Consider the following 9,210-nt stretch of genomic DNA (forward strand, 5'->3'; position numbering starts at 1 on the left):
TTGCCTGGATGTAAACTCTGTCACTATCTACCATAAAGCACACATCATCTTTGTAATCCTCAACTAACTTCTTAGGTATCTTGAACCTATTGTTCATTTTCTCTTTGAACACATTGATGTAGTTGTCCATAATGCTAACATAGTTCTCTCCCATTTCTATAATGTATTCATTTATTTGGTATAATACAGGCACATCTTTTCTCCATACTAACATTCCTTTGGAAGGGAAGAACTTCTAAACATAAAAGAACAAACAAGTCAAAAGTGAACCAAATTTATAGTAGTTTTTCTTGGATATCCTGAGACTTTCCATGTTTTTGTTGAATTACTTCAACAACAGATCTACCAAGTCATAAGATAGATTATTTTTCACAACTTTATAAGCTAAGTCCACAACTTCACACGATACATTGTTAAGACAACTCAAACTATATATCTTATGTGTTATAACATGAATCCAAAATTTTAGCTCTGCATCTATCACACTGCTAATTTTCATGCCTCTACCATCCCACTATGCTAGGGTTTTCTTTTCCAATTCAGCCCAACCTAGGGTTTTCATCATTTTGGCTTTGGTGAGCATTGGGAGGCTAGTGATGTGATGAATTATTTGCTTTGTAATCGCAACTAGTTGCTCAAGCCATAGTTGACCATTATGCACCCAGCTTAGAATGTATCTAATCCGTTTAATTTGAAAACCTTGGAGCATGTGGGGAATATGTGTTAAACCTTTGTCTTCCAAAATCTTATGCTTAGGTTTCCATTAACACACAATTCGCCTAGGGCATCATCCATTTCTAGGGTACCAATTTCTTGAATAGAACACTTGAAATGAGTACGAATATCATTAATAAGGAGTACCTTGGGAGGGATTTGCGATTGAGCTCCACTTGATTCAAGGGTTTCTGCAATCACAGGCACAAGTTTGAAATCCAACACTTTCCACTCGACTCCTCGAACCAGCCATGGTTCACGTGATAAGCTTGGTTCGAGATGGAATAATCCCTACTATTATATGCGGGGGCCCCTCTGTCGCTAAGTAAGTCCGATGCAAACATTTAAGAGAGGACCCATAGAATTGTAGGGCTCTCTTCTCTCCTATGGTTGTTCTGATAGCAACGCCCACTCATTTCTTCTGCATTACACCTTAGACCTCTCTTCACTTTGTTGTTGCTTGATACCATTTTACTCACTAAACTATGAGAAACTTGATAACTTGTTGCAAATTTTCTTAAATTTGCTTGATCACACTGTAAATCGCTTCTCCACAATAACACTTAGATTTCACGATGAGAAATGAACTTGATTTCATGTTTTTTGTTAAAGCCTCACCATTAATGCTTAGTACAAAGGTAGTTGAGTTGACATCATGCTTAATAGTCTATCATCCACTATCCAATGATCACTCGGTGAAGGCTTCATGACTTGGCAACCATGTGTGTCTTGTTACTCCCAATCTTGCTCCTTAGAGTCTGTGACCCAAACTTACTCAGTAGAGAAAATAATCCTAATACATTTGAGGTCATTTTTCGACCAAAAATTTTGACCATCAATTAATAAGGTTTTGATTGGTCAGACTATAGAAGGAAAAATCTCTTGTTTTTAAAAATCTAAGCCCGTGTTGGTTGAAATTTTGACCAACACGAGCTTAACTTTAACATGCAAAATTGTTTTCAATTTCATTGAATTTGAGCACACGAAGTAGTTGGAGCTACTTTAACCTTGGGTTGACCCATGCCAGTGTTGCTTGTTTTCTCGCTGCTGGCTCCTCATCTGGAACACTGGACTCCATCTCTCACATCCGACTCTGAACCTGTCACTTTTTGCACTTAAACTAGTATTTACCTCATACATATTTTATGTTTTCATACATTTGGTTGATTATTTCATTTCTTCCAATGGTTTGAGTTGTCTCATGCTTAGGTGCTTACACTAAATATGGCATGTTCTTCTTTCATGAGGTTTATTGAAAACCTAAAGCCTTCCACCAGTAATGCCATTGGTGTAATGTCATTAGACTAAATTATGTTGAACATTTTACTATCACAAAATGCCATTTGCGTCCCCTACTCTTGTCAATCTCGCACCATACTGCCCATTTATAGAGGGCCAGCTGAAGGAGATGCTTCATATTTTTCTTTCAACACACAAACCCCCTGAAGATTTGTCCGCAGATGTCCAATGCTTGTAGAATTGCAGTGAACAGAACACCTTTTTTACAAGGCGAATATGTCCTCCCATTTCCTCACTCATAGGCAATTTTCCTTTGGTGTGTATCCTAGTCATAGGTTGTTGAGTGTTCTACCTTGCCTAAATTTGGTCTTGTTTTTGGGCTTCTTCCTCTTGGATCTAAGACACCTTTGGGGCATATCTTTGAAAGGGTTTTTGAAAGGTTAGTGATTTTTGTTTCAGAAATGTGTAGAAGGAAGTTCCCTTGGAGCTTATCTTTTGATGCCTTAATTTGGCCTTTCATGATCCTTGCCTTAGTGTTTGAAGTACTCCCCCCCTAAGTGCATTGTCCAAAATTGTAGTTGAAAAGAGGGTTTCCCTTGAAACCTTCTTTAACATTGGCCCAATAATAGGTCGCACATCAAAAGTACCCTTGTTAATTTTGGTTTGACACCCTTTATTCAAAACTATACATTAGATCGTTAAGTTCTAGGATCTCATTCTACCACTTACTCTGAAAGAAATACCCAAGCCCTTGTTATAATGTTCATCAAGTGATTATCTTTTGGGGGAATATTTTCCTCTTTAATCCTACTCCAACATCAATTACCTGAGAACATATTATGGATTTCAATATCAAAGCTTCAAGTTTCCTTAATCCTCGTTAAGTAACTTGTGAATGAGTAATTAGAAACCTTGAGGCTTGGACCCAAGTAATAATTCAATTTGGGTTTTACTGAGATTGTGTTGGCTTTGTATACTAATAAAATATTATCTTGTAGGAAAAGATAGAGTCGAGAGCATAGCTTCCTCATCATCCACACCAGCGGAAACCTGACACAAGTATCATCAAACCCATGGGAAGGAAGAGAAAAGTTGATCAAAGAGTTTGAAAAGGTAGTACTAATAATGAAATATATGAAGGATGATGTGCTCCAAGTGTTGAAGATAGAGAACTTGATTTGGTTTCTAATGGACATAGATATCAAAGAATGAGGAAATCAAGGAAGATGTACACAAAGGAAATGTTTCTCAATAGGAATACTATACCAAACTTCTTAGTCTAGGATAGTTTAGAAATGCTTCTTTCCTACATCCATTCACTGTCCAAAAATCAGCAACACCTTGGACAATAATTAATCACCAGCTACATGATTTTGTTCCCTACCACACAATACTATCATTGTTGCCTTTGATTCTATCAACATAACCATAGTCTTTCGGACTCCTAGAAGAAAGTGCATGACTTTGAACAATAAGGTCTTTACCCTTAGGGAGTATCAATCCATGGAGCATGAATGCAAGCGATAAGTGAACACATAGTGGATAATCCTCCTCACCCACTATTTCTAGGAAAAAAGTCATATTACCCATCCAAGAGATCATCATTATTTTATGTCGCATATTTATGGAATTAAATATGAAAGAATATTCCCCAAGGATGTATTATCTAATCTCAACATTATTGAATCTACTACCTTTTTTGACTAGGCACAAATGATCTTTGAAAATATTGGTTGACAACTAAAAGAGTTGTAGCAGACTCACAATTTTTATATGACATCTTAAGTAGTTTGGATGATAGATTTGTGTTGACAATATCAAGTGTTGGAGACTAAAGACCACATGGGGGCTCCATTTTGAAATATGTTATGCAATATTTTGCAAGGCTAATGGTACATTCCTTTACAACACAATAATATGCTTACAAGGGGACCCCATATTTTAATTGTCCAAGAAGGAGAAAACCTTTATCAAGTCATGGGGGATGTGGTTCATAAAGAGTTGGTAACACACCTATATCCATCTGTATGGGTTCTAATGACATCCCTATCTACTACTTCAACATTATAGTGATCAAATCATCATGCTCGAGTTCTACAAGTAAATCTTGGATGTACATAATGTATTTTCCATAGAAAAGGTAAAAGTTGTGGGGTTCTCATTATGATGTAGAGGATACAAGTGCACTTTGGCAATTACTAAAGATGCAAGTGCCAAATTGGAAATCCTTAAACTGAGAAAGTTCTACTTGTTGAGGCCCAATTTTGACAACAAGAGGTAAGTTAAACAAGACATTTACCACTAGCTATGGTGGTCACCTCCCTTTCCTTGAGGATTTATAAGTAGATTGTCAAGATGACTTTGATGCATTCTTATGGAGGCATTGCCAAATTAGAACAGAAAATATGAAGTTGTTTAGGTTGAGGACTTTCTCAAAGAAATAATTTTAGTGGTCATGTTGTCCTTATACCCGACTTTGAAATAATTTCAGTGCAAAATAGGCCAAAACTATATTACCGATTATGCCTCTTCAAGCAAGAGCCTCCATTGTCCAATTTAGCAGCAGAATGAGTACTATATTCACATATTTCAATCTGGTCATTAGATATCATTCCAAGTTTTTTATCTATTAGAAAGTTGCAGAGGTGGATTTCAAAGCTATTCAATGCCTTTACATTTTCTCTTTCTCTTCTACTCATCGCAATTTAAAAAACAGAGCCACTGTTAATTCTTTTAGGTCACAAAGTTGTTATATAGATGATGTTTAGGTTCAGGGTTAGCATATATTTAAGTGCAAGGATAAAGCTATGGAAAATTTATATTTCTTATATCACCGGTTATATCTTAAAGTTTAGTTCACTAGACACCTGTATTCTCTCTGTAAGGCCCTGTCCCTTTTGTGGCTCAAATTTTCTCTCACCCATTTGGATCTATATTGAATTCATACTAATGGATGATAATAGACTTTTTTTTAGCAAGCTTCACAAATCTAGAAGTTAGTAAGCACATTACTTGGTAAAAGTCTTGAAATACTGAAATAGTTTTCTATTCGAATGAAGCCTTGAAAGTTTTTGGTTTGCTTCTCCTTTATTAATTTTTCAGCTATAATGAAAATTTGAAGTGGAGATGGCAATCCCATCCTTTGCTTGGTAGGAAAAGACTTGAAAGACAAAATTGTTTTTTGTAACAGTGAAGTGTCAAAAAGTTTTTGGCTAGCTTCTCCATTGTTAATGTTTTGGCCATAGATGAATTCCTTGAGTTCTTGATGTTTGATAAAACTTGGATTATTGTGTGCTCAAAATCAATTTTTTTGGAAATGCATTATCATCTTTATAGTTACTGCTCTTGTTTGTTAAATTTCATTTGCACTTTTCTTGGAGACATATGCCCACTGTGAGCTATTTCTTAAAAGACTAAGAATTGTAGAATAGATGAATAAGATTTAATACTAAATATTTTCTTCAAATCTTGTGTTTTGGTACCGACAACGATGTGTGGAGAGTAGTTGTGTAGAAAGTTGTGCTAATTTTTTGATTCATGATCAGTGACAATTTGTGTAAGTCCCTCTCTTTCGCATATATAAACTAATTCCTAACAACTATAGAAGTACAATCCTCAAATCTTGTATTGATTTATTGTTTAGTTTCTATGAAGTCGTGTGCTCCATTGCTCATGGATAATGTGAATGTGATCAAAACTGTTCAGATGGTTTCTGAGTTTCATGGGCTTCGAGATTATTGAGATCTTCATATTTATCCTAAGAGAGTTCTTGAAGGAGGCATGAAGCATTGGAATAAGAGTGATAGTGACAGAATGACAACATTATAGGACAGTTATATTCAACTATTATGCTCTCTTTTTTGTTTAAGTTCTTTGGTAGCTTCCAACAAAATGAATTGTTCAGTTGCACCGATTAGGTAATCTGACTTAAAAAAATATTACTTTATCATCGAGAGAAAGATACATTGAGGATTGTTTCTTTCTCACTGTTATAAATCGCATTTTACTCAGCTCTGCAAGTACAGAATCATTCTAAATGATGTTTTAGTGATATATGACTGTTCCATCTTCATTTTTGCTTGCATAAAAATTGATTTGCAACAATTAATGACAATTTCCACCTACAATAGAGGTGTATGATCTATTGGAGCTCAAAATAGTTATTGTAGTGATAAAAAGGCAATTTTATATAGTTTGTGTTTTTTAATGTCATTAGAAGACATTTATTATTTGATTTTTTTAATAATTGAATGGTCATAAATTAAGGGAGGATTGTGTGTCACTATGTAGTAACTTAGTTTTGGAAGATCCCCTTTTTGAACTGTATCTGAAAGTGTACAGAAAATTCTTGAGCAATCCAGGAAAACAATATCAGCTTTGAAGGAAGATTACAAATAGGCAATATTTGCAATTAAAGAAAGAGAATACATAATATCAAACCATAAGAAAGTAGGTTTGTATGCATGTAGTGTTATTTAGTAGATGTAGTTTACACGATATTCTTAGATGAGACTTACATTTGGGATGTTGTATGGTGAGCAGAAACACTCTAACCGAGCAGGCCTGCACATCTCTCTCTGATTTGGAGAGATCTCTTAAAGACATTGAAGGGTTATTTGCTAAAATAGGTATGTTGACCCAGGCCTTTTCAAAGACTCAAAATATTTTATGACATTGCAATGCATAGATTGTTAGCTGGACATTTTTGTTCTAATTGTGACAATTTATAGAAATGGAAATCAATATAGGGAATGGATTCAGAATTTCATACCTTGTAAAGTAGTAGTTCAATGCATAAATAATAGTTAATAGAACAATTTTGTAAAAGATAAATAAAATTTGTAGTGTGTGCTTGATATTATCGCATGTCTGTAACTCAAATTATTGTCAATATAAGAGGGAGATACCGTTTAGAATTTGTAAGAGTTCAAAATGTAGCCAACTCAATATTAGTAACAATCTTGACTTATGTCCTATCACATACATTTCTACTACTCAGTCCCTTGTTCCAGTCCTAAAATTTTAGATGTATAGTTGTACTGATGATGAACATTTATTGCCCCTAATATTATTTTATAAGAAAAATTGGGTAGCAAATGGTAGTTAAGTCAGTCACAAGGATCACAATGCATGAATATGAAGTTGATTATTTAAGGCACATGGGTGTGATTTCTTAGTGCCTTCATGGGAACTTAGCTCACCAATTGTGAGGCTCTGCTATTATCTTTATTGCGTAATCATCACAACACTTTCTGACAGAGACACTAAATGCATCTTTAATTCACTTTTATAACTCTTTTTGATAACCCTACAAATGGAGCAATTTACTCACCTATAACCAGTTTGGACCAAAGAGTAACTTAGAATGAATACAAAAACAAGGACATTGATCAAAGATGACTTGATTGGTAGTTAAGTTGTGCATATGTAGGTGTAGATGGAGCCTTGGAAGATTCTCTTTTTAGTATTTCCCCATTTTTCCTTAAGGGTGGTATTACTTGATCTTTTATCAACATTAGCTTTCTTTCCTCCATCTATATCATATTGAATTTGCCCTCATCCGGTAGATAGAGATTAGAGAGAAAATAAGACCTAAATCTGTTTCTCTCCTGCATAAGTTACCAAACATTAATGGTCTTAATCAAAGAACAATGGAAGCAAACAAACTCTTCATCAGTATATCTCTTACTTCCAAATACTTCCAAATGGTTAAGGAGGTAAGGAAGATCAATTTTACTCCATGAAACCCACATTTGCAATGAGAATTATTGTAGGCTAAACATAAACAATTAATCTCAGGTTTTACCAGTACCTGATATTTCATATTTAGGCAATGCTTAATTTTAAGCCAAACTATCGATAGCCAGAGGATTTAATATGATCTGAGATATACTGCATTGTAATTGTCACATGGATTTCCAATGAGACAAAACATTGTTTTGAGGCATCTTTGGTCGTATGAGAGGCCAATGATGCAGCCTTGGAGATTTTTTTTGTGCAACAAGAGATGGGGACAGTGAAAAACAACTTGTAGAGATCCAAAACTTCCCAATATCTCTTGGAAAAACTCTTATTTATTGTGGATTGTTCATGGTTTAGACTCTTGCTACCTTAGTTTATGTTGATAAAAACTGAAGAGAGGCTATTAAGGTGAAGTATAAACATTAACATCTTGAGCATGAATTCTTATATTGCAGACCCCTAAATATTTTGCAGACTTGGCAATTTGAGAGCCCTGTGTCAATAATGTAACACCTTTCAATAAGTGTGCTTGAATTGGGTAATCCAAAATTTAACATCTTGAGCATGAATTCTTATGTTGCAGACTCTTAAATATTTTTGCAGACTTGGCAATTTGAGAGCCCTATGTCGATAATATAACACCTTTCAATAAGCATGCTTGAATTGGGCAACCCAAAATTTAATGGTAGATATTGGGTATTTTATGGTGAGTTGAATCGATTCTTGAAGTTTCAAAAATGGGTCTTCTCCAAATTTGCCACTTTTCATACAGATAAGTTTTTGTAACAATGCTTGGATTGGGAAAATGAAGGCATTACTTATCCATCCAGTCTTTCTCAATGCCCCCCACTTCTTAACAATATCTTTATCTTTTTACACACATACACATCTCTGTGCATAAGAATTTAGAAGGAATCCCTCAGAAGAAACTGAACTTATGATACAACTTTGAAGAACTTTGATTATGTACTTGAAGGTGAATGCATTAAAATCTTAGAAACAACTGAGTTTTAGCAATAAAAAGATAACAAAATCCATGAATGGTGAAGCTTGGGAATCTTATACAAGCAGAAAACTCCACAAATATCCTACACCACTCTAAGAGTGTGGCATTTTTCTGGATGGGTATTGCATCTTAGTCTAATCAAAGGTTCGGCTATCTCTACACACCCTTCTCCCATCTATCCTTACCGACATGTATCTTAGTAATGTTATGCTATTGTCTTCTATGTTTTAGGGCTTGATATGATTGCCAACATATATGCTCCCTAGAAGATGAGAATGTTGTTGATTTGAGGGGATCAAGGGAGAATTTTGAGATGCCAGACCAAACAATTCTTTACTATTTGAGAAGCTTATTTATTAAATATGTATCTTTTTGAACGATTCAAAACTTCAAAGCCACATCATATGTGTGGATTGAGATGATTATAGGGATTTGTATCCCTCAATTGCCCTAGAAAATATCTAACATCAATCTTTTGACTAGATTTCAGGAAGGTTTCAATTTCTAGT

Source organism: Cupressus sempervirens, chromosome 11 (genome assembly GCF_028749045.1).
Source record: "Cupressus sempervirens isolate cs-2001-9-10 chromosome 11, ASM2874904v1, whole genome shotgun sequence".
Taxonomy (NCBI): Eukaryota; Viridiplantae; Streptophyta; class Pinopsida; order Cupressales; family Cupressaceae; genus Cupressus; species Cupressus sempervirens.